Source organism: Zalophus californianus, chromosome 16 (genome assembly GCF_009762305.2).
Source record: "Zalophus californianus isolate mZalCal1 chromosome 16, mZalCal1.pri.v2, whole genome shotgun sequence".
Taxonomy (NCBI): Eukaryota; Metazoa; Chordata; class Mammalia; order Carnivora; family Otariidae; genus Zalophus; species Zalophus californianus.
Window position 1 is genome coordinate 52,640,274 of NC_045610.1, and position 18,514 is coordinate 52,658,787.

General features: G+C 38.2%; 1 long non-coding RNA gene across 1 annotated transcript; it reads left to right on the forward strand.

Annotated features, from left to right (window-relative positions):
- Window positions 1–4,927: 4,927 nt before the first annotated feature.
- Window positions 4,928–15,628, forward strand: LOC113939005. Its single transcript, XR_003525087.1, has 3 exons — window positions 4,928–5,021; window positions 5,757–5,878; window positions 15,390–15,628. It is a non-coding gene; the product is annotated as an uncharacterized LOC113939005 (long non-coding RNA).
- Window positions 15,629–18,514: the final 2,886 nt, after the last annotated feature.

Here is an 18,514-nt window from a genome sequence, read left to right on the forward strand (position 1 = left end):
TTAACCTGTCTTCCCTCTTTCCACCAAGCCCCTGTGGCAATTTGGGTCTGAGTCTTCTTGCAGCCACCAGTGTTTATGTGAGAGATACTCGTTTCCTAAGGCATCCCATCTGCTTAATGGCATGTATCTTCAGACCTTACATGGGTCGCTCTGTGCTTCCAAGTTACTAACCACCAATGGACAACACATCTCAAGCATGGTAGACATGCTGCTTCTTTCAATATTAGTGTTTTGGATAGAACATTATAGTCCTTGATGTCTAGACTTTCAAGGTAGGGACCTCAGACTCAGATAAGGTAAAGGAAATATTTAGGTATTTTAAGATAAAAAGCTCCTTGTTTGGGCACTCATACTAACTCTTTAGGCAGCTATGTATAGTAAAGAAATAAAGTCAAGTGCTTGAAAGTAGGGTTTCCCTACTGAATGCTCCTGCATTGAAGTTCTGCTTCACAACTTTGTGGATGAGAGACCTCAGCCAGGTTACTAACACCATCTGCAAAGTGGAAATAATAATTCCAGCTCCTTCATGGATGATTGTGAGTCTACAATTGAGGTAATGATACAAATAAAGTACCTGGCAGAGTTTCAAGCATGTGTTGAGCATTCAGTCTGGCCTGTAGTAAGCTATTGATATTTTCCTGTGGTGGTGGTGGTTACCATACTACTGATGAGAAGGAACGAAGCTGAGTAGAGAGACTGATCTATAGGGTCATGGCAAGGAAGAAGACCAAACCAGGCGTATCAGCAATGCTCTCGCAGGGAACCAAAAACACACTCAATTAGCTCAAAGGGTTAATGGGAGAGAGTTCAGTGGAGGGAATATTGGCTGAGGCAGGGCAGTTTAACAGAATCAGAGAGGGAAGACGAAGTGCCTGGAAGTGCCTAGTGAGGCTCACCAGTCCAGACATAAGCCCTCTAAGCCCGGAGAGGAGAAGGAGAAAGTTGGGTTCCTAGAACCTAGAGAGAGTTGCAGATGTTGATGATGGGTCACCCTCAAAAGCCGTAGTGGAAAAGGGATACACCCAAAAGAAATTGGCAGAGGGCCCATAACCACTCTCTGTGCCTCCACTGATAACTCCCATGGGGAGAGCACAGCCAGAGGCCAGAGGGAAAGATCCCAGATTTTGCAGATCCTATAGTGAAGCTCCCTGCATGGAAAGCAAGGCTGAGAATCAATCTAGAAAGGCAGAGAGAAATGCTAGTGGACAAGCACACCAGATTTACAATTTATTTTTCATGAACTTCAATTCTTGCCAGTATTATGAAAGTAGGATTTAGCACTTGTTGTTTAAAGAACCTCTAAAGTTGCTTTGTGGGGCCCTGGAGCTTTGTGGATTGGAGCTGGGATCTTTGACATACAACTATATCTAGTACTGATATCTCAGAATCCCTGGGAGCATAACCTCTAAACACATATTTTTCTTTTGAACCATAAAAAGGCCCAGTTTTCTGTCAAACAGGACGTCACTAATTTAGATATAGTTGCCAACAAGCAGGGTTTCTGTCAATGTAGTAATTGAATGAAATTATCAAATTTGAAAGTTTATATCAACAAAGTTAAAACCAGATAAAATATACAAATCCAATTTACTTCTTGACCTGTGGATGTTTCTGAACTGTGGTAACCACAGAATAAGTCACTACTATGATTTCAAGACGGTACCACCTTTCAAATAAAGCTCTCAATTCTGCTTATTGTGTTACTTGAAAATAAAGGAGGCATTACGAAATAAATTTGGAAGTTTTGCTAAACTATGTGATGATTATTTTACAAGCATTTTTAATCCACTTTGGCTGCTTGGATTTTCATGTTGGAGTCTAATGGTAGAATTAATTTGGCATAAATGCTAACTAGTGTTTAATATTTGCATTTTAAGTTGTCTCTCCCCAAATCATTATAAATCATTGCGAACTGACTTTTAAAAAGTTAAAGCTAGTATATTCACTATGCTGAACAACTCGTTGAAAAGATCCCAAGATATTGGAAGCCTTTTATCTACAAAAACTGAACTTAGAATTTCTTGGAATAAGATATCTTGTCTGAATGATAAGCCTCTGGAGGTAGGGGTCTTTTCAGCTAGCACAGACCTTTGCATATAGTACTTATAAAATTATTGTCAGCTTAATGGACATTAGGGTAGATGCAGAATGGAAGTGAAATTCGTAACTATTAATACAAGTGAATATTTGCTATTTAACAGAAGTAATATATTCTGATGCAACATATATATATATATATATAGAGAGAGAGAAAGAGAGAGAGAGAGAGAGAGAGAGAGAGAGTGTGTGTGTGTGTGTGTGTGTGTGTGGTTAAGTATGTCAAAGTCAAAAGTCAAAGTATGGCTAAATTCACATGTAACATATTCCAAATAACACGTATAATGTCAACATCCAAAACTGTCATTCAAACCGTGTCCCATTAAGAACAAAAAATAAACAGTTCAAAGAGAAGATCAGGAAGTATTTGACATAATGATTCTACCATAATAAAATATTTATGATTGTCTCTTTCATCCAGGAAACTATTTGATACCATCATGGAGTGAATATAGTTGGAAGCAAGGAAAGAGTATTGACGTCAACACTTATTATATTAGTGAAACAAATATTGAGGGAATGTTTGGAGAATCCCGTGACAGTGAATTCAGCGCGTATTCACTTCCAACTAACACACCAGGAACATTTCAGATTAGATGCATTTAAAAAACAATGCAGTTGATATTAGGACATCAGACTATTAGCTTTATGTTATTATTGGAAAAGTAGTCTCAAATGTTATTGCTTAATTTAAAAAATTTTGTAAGTTGCATAATCTCTAACCACTCCCCACAAGTAATACTGCTTCTCCTTAGAAATATTAATCCAATATTACGAGCTCTTTTATTTCTTTTGTCCATTTAAAGGTGTGTGACGGAGGCCTATGCAAACCTTAAAAGAAAGAACAGGGAAAAAACATGCTAGGAGTCAAAGAAAACTCTGCCCTCTCTATTTTTGAGCTGGCAAAGGCAAAGAAAAAAATATTAACTCTATTAGTTAAAAACAGAGAGAACAGACAAGGAATTCAGCAATATGTAGCTCTAAGTAGATATCATCAATATCAAGATTATCTCATTTCATTCCAATCAGTGTCCCAGTTCTTCTGACGTAACCCTTCCTGGGAAATAGCAGTTATCTTGGCATTGCGGCTGTGAGGAGCACATACTGTTTTTACTCTCTAGTTTCTTGCTTTCAGGGACTGGATGAAAAAATAACTACTTTAGAAGAGCTAAGGGCTGGAAAGCCATCTTGCTTGTTGACCTTTCCTATCTAGATGCAACATGTACAGCAAGTGATAAAAATTTTATGTGAGAAATCGTGATGGACTCTAAATTCTTTTTCGTTCCCCCTGGACTGTCATGAAAGACAGAAATATTCTCTAGGATGGAAGTTTTCTATTCCTTCTCCTCCCTGCTAGGGAGAGAACACATCTTATAGAAAGCTAGAAAAATGCTTACGGTTGATGTCTGAATCGCACCATTTGAAAGGCATGCCTTTGGATCATTAAGGAAATACATGGGTTTTCCAGCTTCCTCCTCTCTCCCCAATGAATATGCCTTTTGGGAAAAGTTCCCACAAAGCCAAATAGATTTTGATAAGATGTGAGAGCAGAGGAAAGCATAATTCAGAACGAGCCAGACTAGAGAGGGACACACACATAGTTCAGGGCTTCTGGGCAGCAAAAAGGACATCCAAGAATTCCAGTTAAAAGGAGAAAGGAGAAATTTCTCAAGTGAAAGATTCAGTGACAAAATCCCAAGGTTAAACAGAACTTTAAAAGGGTATGCTGTAAGAGAGTATTTTTTTTTTAAAGATTTTATTTATTTGACACACAGAGAGAGAGAGAGAAAGCACAAGCAGGGAGACCAGCAGAGGGAGAGGGAGAAGCAGTCTCCCTGTGAGCAGGGAGCCTGACTTGGGGTTCAATCCCAGGACCCTGGGACCCTGGGACCATGACCTGAGCCAAAGGCAAACGCTTAACCAACTGAGCCACCCAGGCGCTCCCTGGATTTAACCACAGAAATTACACGAGCATAACTTCTCTCCATTTGTTGAATTAAAAGCAAACATGCAGTAGTTTCTGGGAAGGATGCGACAGCAGTGGTGTAGGGTTTTAATCTCCCTGAATCCCTGTCTATAAATAAGCAGAGCAACAAAGTTAGGAAGACCATGAAGTTGTTGAGAAAACGATATCTGAGCAGAGACATAAAGTACATGAAGGAATTAATCACAGGAGTATCAGAGAAAAGAGGAATCCAGGCAAAGAACAGACACTCCAAGGAGGCCCTATGGCTGGAGGGAGCCTTGTGTGTTTAAGGAAGATCATGGGGAATAGGGAAATAAGGAGTGACTGGAGAGAATCAGAGTTGCAGTGGGGAGGCTGACCCATCCCGGATTTCGCCTTCTGCTCCGCAGGAAGTGGAGATTCATTGGAAGGTTTTAAATGCTGGAATGGTGAACTATGTTTAATAGCTCCCTCCAGCTGCCATAATAAGTCATATTATGACATACGCGATTATATACAATCATTATATATATATATGTATTATATGTGTGTGTGTATATATATATATAATATATATATATATACATATATATGATTTTGTGTCCTGTCCCAAGTCAGTCATCTTATTCTTGAACAGCTTTTGTTCTCAAGCAAGTTTTTCCATATTCTAGTTTGAATTATAACTTCTGTCCAAACTGTCCTAGTTTTCATTGTTAAGAGGTAGAGAGAATGGGCTTAATAATTCTCCAGGACATCTCATCAGCTTGCTGCAGAGAGGTGCTGGAAGTTGGAGAAGCCTGAAGAACATTCTACAAATTTCATAACTTAACCAAAGGCTGGCCCCGCGTAGTGGGCAGAAGTAAACAAGACGGGAAGAGGAGGAAATAAGCAACAAAGGAAATGTGGTGGGAACATGCCCTTCTCTGGGTTATAAAAAGAAACTTGGAATCAAACGTTGGGCAATTTTCTAAAATCCTAGGTAAGTGACCCAGGAAAGCTATTGAGAAATGTGAGGTCCTAGTCTGCTACGGGAGGGCAGCACCAATGAAGAACGATTGAGAAATGCAGTCTGGAGAGGACTTAACACCCTCTTCTTGGTTTCAAAGTGGACTGCTTCTGTTACCAGCATTATTTTTAGAAATGTTATCTCATATTTTCCATGCTTGCATTATTTCTTTCCCTTCTAATTTTATACCTGACTTCCCTGAGTGGGAGTGTGTGCACAGTGGGGTGGGGGTCAGAGGAGGAAGTGGTAGTTTCAAAACACAAAGGAATAAAAATCTCTTAGATTCAAGAATAGGAAGCCAACATCTCTCTTCCCACTAAATCATTCTGCTGCAATTAAACCAACTTACGGGACTCTTCCCACAATGGAAAAAGCACTTAATAAATCGCAAGCTATTATAGGAGGGTGGGTTCATTAAAAATAAGGGAATGTAATATTTATCAATAAGTACAGAGTGCATTAATCATGCTTGCTGGGAAGAACCCAGGAGGCGAGAGATGGAGAAGAAAGCATGAGAATCCCTTCTCCCTATAAAGCCTGTTTCTCGGAAATGAGAGGCTGTGCCCCTCACTGAACCGAAGGGATCCTATCACCTTAGGAAATGCTCTCTATAATAAAAAATTTGATTAAGAAAATATTTCTTTTCCAGCTTATGTAAGAGATGGGACTAAAGGTACATAGACTAGAAAATATTTTTCTGTTTTCCAGAAGTCTGTCATGACAGAACATGAACAAACATAAAACATACATTACCAAATCGACAAGGGCAAACCAGTAAAATCACAAAGACTGGTGGAAGGCAGAGCGATCAGAACACCAACACCACTGAGGTAAGCTTTGTAGGTAGAGAGAGACCATGGAAATAAAAAACAAGTTCATTTCTCAAGAAGGACAACTCTTTGCTTACCAAAATGTCACTTTTTTTTTTCCCCAAGCAAGGCTGAAACCCAGAAGAGACACAAAGCAAAAAGTCTGATATGTTTTTTGAACAAGTATTATAAATAATATAATAATATACTATAATATACATAGACTACATATAACATAATAACACTATAATATACCACAACTACTACCCAACTGTTGGTTAAGCTCTTTCTAGTTTCCAGGAACAAGGCTACCTGTCTGCTGTGCTTAAGTGAATTAATTCACTCAGCAAACAAATTTATTTTTTTCTTTAAATTTTTTTATTGTTATGTTAATCGCCATACATTACATCATTAGTTTTCGATGTAGTGTTCCATGATTCATTGTTTGTGCATAACACCCAGTGCTCCATGCAGAACGTGCCCTCTTTAATACCCATCACCAGGCTAACGCATCCCCCCACCCCCTCCCCTCTAGAACCCTCAGTTTGTTTTTCAGAGTCCATCATCTCTCATGGTTTGTCTCCCCCTCCAGTCTCCCCCACTTAATTCTTCCCCTCCTGCTATCTTCTTTTTTTTTCTTAACATATACTGCATTATTTGTTTCAGAGGTACAGATCTGTGATTCAACAGTCTTGCACAATTCACAGCGCTCACCGTATCACATACCCTCCCCAATGTCTATCACCCAGCCACCCCATCCCTCCCACCCCCCACCACTCTAGCAACCCTCAGTTTGTTTCCTGAGATTAAGAATTCCTCATATCAGTGAGGTCATATGATACCTGTCTTTCTCTGATTGACTTATTTCACTCAGCATAACACCCTCCAGTTCCATCCATGTCATTGCAAATGGCAAGCTCTCATTCCTTTTGATGGCTGCATAATATTCCATTGTATATATATATACCACATCTTTATCCATTCATCTGTCGATGGACATCTTGGCTCTTTCCACAGTTTAGCTATTGTGGACATTTAGCAAACCAATTTAATTTGTTAGAGATCACAATGACTGGAGAGAAGGAGCTGGTCCTCAAACAAGGTTGGCTTGCCTCTACCACCCAAGCTTTGCCATCAGCATTCTCCAAACTGGCTGTGCCCATCTCTGTGGATATATAAAATGACCTGCTGGGGTATAAGAAGAAAATATGAAAGAGGTTCATTTCAATTTTTGTGTTTCCTTCTTTAAAAATTGTTTTTGTATGTGATATACAATATGTATAATATAGTAAGTTTATATAATATATAAATATAAAAATTTACACACAATGTGGGTTGTGCTTAAAATATGTAATAATAGGAACGTGCAGTCTAAAAAGTTTGGAAAAGAATGCTCAAACTATTAAGCCATATGGTCCCCAGATTCAGACCAACCAAAAAAATATATATACAAATTTCTTTCAAGAATTTATTTTAGCACATTTTTATCAATTTCGTTAAGCCAAATAAAAATCTCCACGTGAAATTCAATTCTATCGGACATTCTAGAAAAATTGTTAGCAAATCTGGTATTGTAGTAGCTCAAGATTGTAGATTGCAAATTGTAGGTTAAAGTTGCAATTTACAAGGGAAAAGGGACTTCTGGAGGTAAATGGTATTGTCTAGAGGTTTGAACCGATATAGATCAAGACATTGTAAAAATCTGTTATAAATAGCAAATATTAAATCTTCAAAATAGTCCATTTGGGCCCAGTTAATATATATTGCACTTCATTATAACATAACATATCAGGCATTAAGCAAAATGAGGACCCTTCTTTGTAATGAAATGTCCCCCTCTGCTTAGTACTTTTTGTTTAAGAATCTGATCTGAATAATGCATAGAAGAAAGATATCTATCACCATAGCTAACTGTATACATTAAAAAGCACAATATCAATAGTTATTATTATGATACTGTACTAGTTTTTCATTGCTGGTGTAACAAATCACCACAAATTTAGTGGCTCAAAACAATATAAATTTATTAATCTTATATTTCTGGAGGTCAGAAGTCCTAAATGAGTTTTATAGGCTAAAATCAGGGTATCTGCAGAGCTGCATTCCTTCCAGAGACTCTAGGGGAGAATATGTTTCCTTAACTCTTCCAGCTTCTAGAAGTCCCTTGCATTCCCTGGTTCATGGTCCACAATCAAAGCAAATCACTTCAGTATGCTTCTGTCACCATATCACCTTCTCTCACTCTTACTCTACAGCCTGCCTCTTACATCTGGGTCATCTGGATAATCTAGGATAATCTCCCTGACTCAAGATCCTAACTTAATTGCATCTGCAAAGTCCCTTTTTCTTTGTAAGGTGATATGTTCACCAGTTCCAGGGAATTCAGCTGCACCTGGCCACCAAAGATTCACGTCCATCTCACAGGCAAAATATATTCATCTCACCCCAAGATACCTCAAGTCTCAACCCATTACAACATCAGCTCAAATCCAAAATCTCATCTAAGTCTTATCAGCTCCCAAGTCCCAAATCTCATCATCCAAATCATCTAAATTAGGTATGGATGAGGTTCTGGGTCTAATCCATCATGTAACAAAGTCCCTCTCCATCTGTTGGGTTTGTGAAAGTCAAAAACAGGTTATCTCCTCCCAAGATACAATAGTGAGACTAGTGTAGGACAACAATAAATAGTTACAGATATCCCTGATCTAAAAGGATAAAACAGAAGGAAAGACGTAATCACCAGTCCCAAGCAATTTCAAAAATTCAGCATGCAAATCAGAATTCAAGCCTCGTGAATTGAGTATCCATCCTCTACACCTGTGGCTCTGCCCTCAGGTTTGTCCTTCCTGTGTCTTAAAGGATAGTACATGTTTGAGGCAAGCAGTTTCATCAGCCTCTTTCCTGCCTATAGGATTTTGGGGATGGGATAGCCTTCCTTTATTTTTTCTTGTCATTGTGCCTTTGAGTCCACACTTAGAGTGTTTCCATTGATATAAGATTCTAAAAACCTTGTGGGTCTCCCATTTGTGTCTGGGGAATTCACTTCGTAAGACAAGAGGCTCCTTCACAAATCTTCCCTGGATAAACACATCTCTGTTCCTGGCCTCTACTGAGATGTCTGATGAAATTCATCATTTGTACACCTAATATCTTCTAAGAGCTTTCTATGTGATTGAACATTCTGACCTTTTGATCCTTGGAAGGCACCAAACAAATGTCATCCAGCCACATCCTTGGCTTTCTTTCCAGAGCACACTTAGCTGGCCATGAATCTCCTAATTTTAACATGTTCTGAAATCTGGATAAGCTGAAAAGTTCCCAAGTCATTAAGTTCTGGTTTCTTTGGACTTTATAGTTCTTTTTTCAACTTTTCTCTTTCCTCTTATATTTTATTATAAGCAGCAAGAAGAAACCAGGTTGCATCTTCAATGTTTTGCTTTGGAAATTTCCTCAGGTAAATATCCAAATTCATTATTTGCAAGTCATGCTTTCTACCTAATCCCAGGACAAAATCCAGTTAAGTCGTCTGTTACTAGATAACAAGGGTGTTCTTTCCTCCAGTTTCCAAAAATTCTGTCCTCATTCCCTTCTGAGCCTCAACAGCAATGATTTAACACTCATATTTCTACAAAAATTATACTTATGAAGATGTAGGTATTGTCTAGAATGAGATACGTTTTCTCTATTGCTCTTCTAATTTCGCTCTGTTTGTTCACCAGCAGTGTCTTAAATGCCCAGATTTTTACCAATAATCTGTTTATTCCAATCTTGGAATTTTCTAAGATGATAGAAGCTTGGTTTTTGTTTTTTTCCCCCTACCATGATCTTCCCTATTCTTCCAGTCTTTGCCCCTTACCCAATCTGAAAGCCAGCTCTACATTTTTAGATATTCCTTACATACAGCAGCATCCCACCTCCAGGTACCAAAACTGGCATACCAATTGTTGAATGGCTACCATCTTCCAGGCACTTTATAAACCCCTGAATTAATTGTCTTAACAACTGTCTGTCCACAGGAAATATTACTGTAATTATTTTACAAAAGTGCAAGACCACTTAGTATGATTGAAAAATTTAGGCCTTGGAGGTCGGCAAACATAGTTTCAAATTCTGGTTTCATCACTCTTTTGCTGAGTATTTTTGGGAAAATCACTTAATCTGTTAAAACTATCTTTGCTTCAATTTCCTCAAAAGTAAAATGGTGCATGTAAAATCTACCATGCAGATTTCCTTCCTTCCTTCCCTTCTTTTTCTTTCTTTCTTTCTTTCTTTCTTTCTTCCTTCCTTCCTTCCTTCCCTCCCTCCCTTCTTTTTCTTTCTTTCTTTTTCTCTTCCTTCCTTCCTTCCTTCCTTCCTTCCTTCCCTCCCTCCCTTCTTTTTCTTTCTTTCTTTCTTTCTTTCTTTCTTTCTTTCTTTCTTTCTTTCTTTCTTTCTTTCTTTCTTTCTTTCTTCTTCTTTCTTTCTTCTTTTCCTTTTTTTTTTTTTGGTGAGGCTTACATCATGTATATAATATGCTTGTTTAGTGGGTACATAATAGGAGTTATTTGTCTCGACATTTTTGTGTAATGCTGCTGCCTAGAGTATTAACTCATTTAGAAAAGGATATCACCAGAGGAGAGGAGGTATATGTAGTAAAAATGATGGGTAAAGCAGAATAAAATAGACACATTTAGAGAAACAGGCTGTTGTAGATGATGAAGTTTTCTGAAAGTCCTGTGTTAGTTGAAATACTTTTATCTTCCATACATTTCCTTTGCTTTTCTTGAGGATACTTAATAGTTAAGGTATCAGACCTCATGGGGAGACTGGGTAGCTCAGTTGGTTAAGCATCCAACTCTTGGTGTCAGCTCAGGTCATGATTTCAGCTCAGGTCATGATTTCAGCTCAGGTCATGATGTTGGTGAGCCTTGTGTCAGCTCCATGCTGAGCCCGGAGTCTGTGTGAAGATTTCTCTCCCTTTCTCTCTACCCCTCCCCACCCCTCTCCAGAATAAATAAATAGATCTTTTTCAAAAAAAGACATCAGACCTCATGAATTGATTAAAGAAAAGATGAGTTCAGGGAAGTTTTTATCTGATGAAAACTCAGACATAGAGGAACTCTGTATGTCGATGTAAATGTATTAATGCATAAGTGCCAATATCAGCTTGAACAAAAGGAAAGTGTTATGATAATCTTTGGTTAAAATCTATCTTCTAATTATATTATTTAAGGAAAAAATACAATTGTTAGTTTGTCAATCTTGGGGATTTAAACTGTTTAATAAAAAGATGGTGCATTAAGTAAACAGAAAAAAAAAATGAAGCTGCCCCTGGGACTATATTTATTACTTGCTTTCTCTGCAAAGGAAGAATTGTTTAAAACAGTCAATTTTAACATAAACCAACTCAGGAGTCATCTCAGAACCACCCTTGGAACCTGTCTGAAAATAGAAATTTTATCACTTGTCTTTTTAAAAAGGCACCCAACTAGGAAGAACACTTGTAGTCTACAGTTTGGAGTCTTTATAACATAATTTCCTGGCTATTTTTTTTTTTTTAAACAGATTTGTAGGCTGGCAGCAAGTGAGGCATTAATTTATGTATTTATGTTTAAATATGTACTGTGCTAGAGACCTCAAAGAATCATTATTTTGGTAAATCTAAGATAAGAATTACTAATGCTCTTCTTTTTTTTTTTAAAGACTTGAATTTTTAGAGCAGTTTTAGGTTTACAACAAAATTGAGAGAAAGACGCAGAGATTTCCCAAATATCCCTTGCCCCCATGCATGCATAGCTTTCCCCATTATGAACATCACTCACCAAAACGGGACATTTTTTTTACACCAAGGATGGACATATACTGACACATCACAATTATCCAAAGTCTGTAGTTTAACTTAACGAGTGAATGAGGGTTCACTTGTGGTGGTATACATTTTATGGGTTTGGACAAAAGTATAATAACATATATCCATCATTATAATACTATACAGAGTATTTTCTCTCCTCTAAAAAATCCTCATGCTCTGCCTTTTCATCCCTCCTACCACTCCCACTCCAACAACCGTGGATCTTTTATTGTCTCCACAGTTTTGTCTTTTCCAGAACATCATACAGTTAAAATCATACAGTATGCAGCCTTCTCAGATTGGCTTCTTTTACTTGTAATATGTATTTAAGGTTCTTCCGTATCTTTTCATGACTCCATAGCTCATTTCCTTTTAGCACTGAATAATATTCTATTCTCTGAATGTATCACAGTTGATGTATTCACTCACCTATTGAAGAACATGTTTATTGCTTCCAAGTTTGGGAAATTATGAATAAAGCTACTACAAACATCCATGTGAAAGTTTTTGTGTGCACATAAGTTTTCAACTCCTTTGGGTAAATACCAAGAAGCATGATGGTTGAATCATATGGTTAAGAGAGTGATTGTTTTGTAAGAAATCTCTGAAGTGTTTTCAAAGTGTCTGAACCATTTTGTATTTTTACCAGCAAAGCATGAGAGTTCCTGTTGCTTCACATCCTCAGAACATTTGACGTTATCAGTGTTCTGGGTTTTGACCATTCCAATAGGTATGTAGCCATATGTCATTATTATGTTACTTAGCATTTCCCTGATGACATCTAATGTGGAGCATCTTTTCATATACTTATTTGCCATCTGTATAGCTTCTTTGGTGAGGTGTCTGTTAAGATCTTTGGCCCATTTCTTAATCAAGTTTTTTTATTTTCTTACTGTTGAATTTTAAGGGTTCTCTGTATGTTTTGGATCAAAGTCCTTTATCAGATGTGTCTTTTGAAAATATTTTCTCTGTGGCTTGTCTTCTAATTCTCCTGATTGGTGTCAGTTGCAGAGCAGAAGTTTGTAATTTCAATATAGTCCAGGTTATCAATTATTTCTTTCATGGATGGTATCTTTGGTATTGTATCTAAAGGGGCATCACTATACCCCCAGTCAACTAGGTTTTCTCCTCTGTTATCTTCTGGGAGATTTATAGGGGTTTTTTTGTTTCATCTTTAGGTCTGCGACCCATTGTGAGTTCATTTTTGTGAAGGGTGTAAGGTCTGTGTCTACATTTATTTGTTTGTTTTACATTTGTCATCAAAGTCAGCCTTATTTTCACCTCTACCCATTCCTTGAACTTCTCCTTGCACATCTCCTTAACAAGGACCCCATTCTTTAAGTCAGTTATTTTCTTTCATTGGGTACCACAGACTCTGCAGGAAACACTGCTTTGCTAAACCCTGCCTGGTGCTCTAGCTTCTCTATTTTTTTTCTGTCTTTAATAACTGGATGAAAACCTCATCACTAGGCAATTGTTGGGGTTAATGTAGAGCATGAAATTATAATACCTAGGTTTGCCAAAATGTAACATGGAGGCTGCTGGGGGCGAGGGAAGGTTTCAGAGAATGGTGTAGGCCTTTGGAATGCCAAGGAATGACCATTCTGCTGTAGGAATGCTGCAAGGAGTTGCCTTCCCCGAAGCTTCCTTAGCCCAAACAGTCACCCTGTGATCTAAGAGATGTATGCAATGTCCTTTAGGCTATGTTTAGCAGAACTCATAGAACACGCTGATTAGCAGTTTCTATCTTTCCCGTAATCAGATCCTCCTAGTTCCAGTAAGACCCCTTGTCACACATCACTTGTTTGAGAAACACAGTGATAAAGATTTATGTTAACCTAAAGCACCAGTGAAGGTGAGAGCTAAGAAGAGCAAGGGGTCTTCGTCTCTGAGTGCTGACCCCCTTGCCTTCTCCTCTCTTTCATAGCAAAGTCTGGAGTAGTCTTTCATCTGTCGGTACAGAGATTGCTGGCCATTCATGGCAGGTAATAATCAGGGTAACTACATCTACATATCAGGTTAAGGCAAAAGCTATTTCTTCTAGAGTCATTTTTTTTCTGCAACCTCTAATTCCAGACATAGAAAAATCATGACTTCCTCTTTTCCAAGAAGGCATGAGATTTATCACAGCCAATCACTCTCGAACTCTGTCTCCTTCCTCAGGGCACATTCTATTTCTTTCAGCAAAGTTAGATTTCCATGGTGCTTTTGGGGTCTACTGTTAAATTGCTGTTCTATTAAGGTATGATAAAACATGAGAATACATCAACAATTGAAAGAAGAGTCTTTTATGCTTGTTGTTTTTAAGATGTCTAAAGTAGTATTATCAACAACAGCCAAATTATGGAAAGAGCCCAAATGGCCATTGACTGATGAACGGATAAAGAAGATGTGGTATAGATATACACAATGGAATATTACTCAGCCATTAAAAAAGAATGAAATCTTGCCATTTGCAACAATGTGGATGGAGCTAGAGTGTATTATGCTAAGTGAAACACATCAGTCAGAAAAAAGACAAATACTATATGATTTCCCTCAGATGTGGAATTTAAGAAATAAAACAGATGAATGTGGGGGGAGGGGAAAAAAGAGGGAGGCAAATCTTGAGAGACTCTTAACTATAGAGAATAAACTGAGGGTTGATGGAGGGAGGTGAGCATGGGATGGATTCAATGGGTGATGGGTATTAAGGAGGGCACTTGTTGTGATGAGCACTAGGTGTTATATGTAAGTGATGAGTCACTAAATTCTACTCCTGAAACCATGATTACACTATATATAACTAACTCAAATTTAAATAAAAACTTGAAACAAAAAAATTAAAAAATAAAAATAAATAAAATCATAAAAAAAACAAAAGATGTCTAAAGTAATACCAGTCTTATCATTTTTGGAAGAATAGGACCTCATGCCTAGGAGACATCTCAGGGTCTTTGTACCCAAAGAGTGCTTGAAAGGTCATTTCTTTCCATGATACAATTATTTTTAGTGTTCCTACTATTCAGCCCTGTTTCCTTTCTAACTGATATGTATAGTCAGGTATAGAATGTTTCATATTCAACTAAAAAAAAAAACCCATATACTGTATTTGTGAGCTAAGTGACACACATTACTAATTGTTTATTTTCACTTATTTTTATCTGCCTCTTGTGGGTTGAGTTGCTGCCAATGTATTTAGCTCCATAAACGTTCCTGTTCTACTCTTCCTGGCTTCATAATCAACTTGTAGCTTCTAGCCACATCTCAAATAAATATTGGCAAAGCAATTCAAATCCTTAAAATGCCTCAGCAGATTGATACATTCTCAGTTAGAGAAAAAATAAAAACAGAAGCCTCAATATGCATCATGTTTGTCAGCCTTTATCACAGGGTTCTTTGACTACACTGGATTCAATGAGTCAAGCAAATTTTTCCATGTTTCTCTCAGACTTTGAAATCTTGGGCTAAGCAAGAGTGATGTTTAATATCCTGGGGGTATACTTGTAACTGATGGTAGTTTCCTGTGAAACGAAAGAGAATTGGGGAAAAATGAGCTTATGTATTGGCTCTGACAGAAGACATTATGGGAAATTCAAAAGAAGCTGGGGGCAAACATGACTGTTGAACTGGCAAATGGCCATGGTCAAGAACGTGTTCTGGGAATTATACTCAAGAAAAAAAATGTTAAGTTCATAAGCCTTTCTCTCCTCTTTTGAGGACTTGACTGCCCCTGTCATCCAAGAAGAACCTCGTCTACTCCTGTCTTTGTCAGAGTCTTCATTTCCTGAACAGTCAAGGCCAGGGAAATCATCATTTTCTTTCTCAACAATTAAGTAAAGTCAGAAAGACATGAAGACAGAACCAAAGGGAAGCCAGACCTCTGGTGTTTGGAATGAGCTGGAATATGTATCCCCACACCTTAGTGGTGGCCGATGTAGATATACTTAGGTGAGATCCTCCAGATTCTTGTTGACACCCTTTTGTTGGCAGCACTCCTTCCCAGATCCAACTTCTCTGTTGGAAGTCAAAGACACAGGTGACCCGTCCTGTTCTCATTCCATGCTTGTATCTTTCTTTTGCAAGCTCTGCTTTTTGTATCTGTCTCTCAATCCAAAATGCAAATGCCTTCCAATCTACTGAAAATGTCAGTTTTATGTCGTGTGGTTCAATTGGCCCAGGGGATCATGTGGATGCTGCTCTGTAGGGGGTAATCCAAAATAAAATGCAGAATCGATGTGCATTGCCATTTCAGGGAACTCTACCATATAACACGGCAATGTGAGAAGGCAGCCAACCTCTTTCGGGGGGTCCTTACACCCCAGTATTTCATACATATTGTGCTTGAAAGCAGGCTAATTTTCATCTTAGTTTGCTTATTTGGAGTAAAGGCCTCAGAAGTCCTTATGCAAGACAAAAATCTAGGTCTATTTTTTTGAAACATATGTATTTTTAGTTTCTAAAACAGAAAAACTGTACTGCTGGTTTAAGTGACAATTCAGTGGGAGGAAGTGAAATATCTTGACCTAATACGTAAAAGAAAATGCTGAGGGTTTACCACCTGCATGTGCATAATATTTTTGTTACTAAATCCTTCCCCATTAAGGACATTTGTGGAAAAATAATTGTCTTTTTTTTTAAGATTTTATTTTAGAGAGAGAGAGTACAAGCAGGGGGAGCAGCAGTGGGAGAGGGAGAAGCAGGCTCCCCGCTGAACAATAGAGCCCGATGCAGAGCTCAATCCCAGGACGCTGGGATCATGACTTGAGCCGAAGGCAGATGCTTAACTGACTGAGCCACCCAAGAGCCCCCAAAATAATTGTTTTTGATTACAGGAGTCAAAGTAATGTCTTTATTTTGAAACTGAATGGTAATATGCTTACTATTCTATACTTTACCCATTTTGCATTTAGGAGCAAACTGCTATAATTGCAACAAATAAGTACATAAGAATGAAAATATTGCAATATTTCTTAATAAAAGTCTCATGAAGCCAGGAATGAGGAGAGTATGGGCCATCATCCATGCTGATTTAAATGGCAGGAAGAAAGCAATGTGTCAAATGACCTACTGTCATTTGATCTGCAGCAGAGAATTATAATTTCTTATTTGAGATTCCTTGATATTTCATTTTTGTGTTTGTTGGTGGCAAATAACTGGGAAGTCTATCCTGGGAAAGTGTACGATTTGACCACCTTTTGTGAATTGAAGAAATCAAGAGCAAATATAGACAAATATTCACAGAGGACACAAGCATTGACCTCAAAATTTGTAAGCATTTGGGTTCAATTCTCTGATTTGGGATTTTAGTAACCAAAAATATCAACCTAGATTTATCCGTGTATGGGCATAATATTTCAGTTACTTAGTAAAGGAAAAGATGCAGTCGTACTTTGAATGTAAAGAAACAGGGGAAAGCAAAAAAAAAAAAAAAAAGAGAGAGAGATCTCTATTTGTGTTTTTTAAATGTCTTTATTTCTCGGAACTTCCTGATTTTGGCAAGATGAGCAAGAAGAAGACTGAGAGAATTGAAGTAACTATTCTTATCATTCAATGTGGGAGTTATTCCTGTTTGCTTCCTCTACAAAACCAGTAGCTCCAACCACATTCTGAGTTCTTTACAAAACATGTTTAATCTGACAAGCTGCAGGGAAAAGACATAGAAGAATCTGAGCTCAATCTCAGAAACACCATCAATCTCTTCCCTCACCTCAGAACACTTCTTTGAAGACTTAAGGCTCCCAAAATAAGAGATAGGAATGTTTTATTTGAAGAATTTGTGTAAGATTTTTGCACACAAGGGCATCCGTTCAATAATGGGCACAGGGTTGCCTGGGTGGCTCAGTTGGTTAGGTGGCCAACTTGTGATTTTGGCTCAGGTCATGATCTTAGGGCCATGAGATCAAGCCCCATGTGGGCCTCCACGCTCAGCAGGGAGATTGCTTGAGGGTTCTCTCTCTCCCTCGGCCCCTCCCCCCACTTGCAGGCGCTCGTTCTCTCTCTCTCTCAAATCAATAAATCTTTTTTTTTTTTTTTAAATAATGGGCACAGAGTTCCCCTGGTCAGAAACATTAAGAATCTTTTCATACATTTCAATGTTTGATAAATTATTTTTCTCCATCTTGGTGCCCAGAATGAGCACAAATGGTTGCATGATTTATGTAGATATATGCAAAAGCTCTGCCAACAGGTACGTGTGGGAGAATCAAAATCTGCTGTCTCCACATATTCCTTGCACTTCCCCCTCTGCTCCTCTTCAACAAGCACTGTGCTCTGAGTTGGTTATTTTCTCTCGTTGGTCTCACTTTGCTTTTATGCCTCTGCTCATGTCATTGCCCCCATTTGGATTATCTGCTCCTTTGTTCTCCTTGTAACCAAAGCATACCATCTGTAAGTTTCAAATAAAGACCAAGGTCTTCCAAATAACCTTCCTCGTCTGGATACATGTTATCTTATTTCTGGAACGTTTAGGATGCACCATACACTCTGTACATGGTACGTCTTCATTCCACTTTTTGTTTTAGTTTCTCCATTGCAAGTATTCCAAGCTTCTTCAACAAAAAGGAGCATATTTCCTTTTTTTTAAAGATTTTATTTATTTATTTATTTGAGAGAGAGAATGACAGACAGAGAGAACAAGAGGGAGTAGGGTCAGAGGGAGAAGCAGACTCCCCACTGAGCAGGGAGCCTGATGCAAGACTTGATCCGGGACTCGATCCTGAGACTCCCGGATCATGACCTGAGCCGAAGGCAGTCGCTGAACCAACTGAGCCACCCAGGCACCCCAAAAAGGAGCATATTTCAATAGTAGCTACCATCCACGGAGTGCTCATTACACGAAAGTA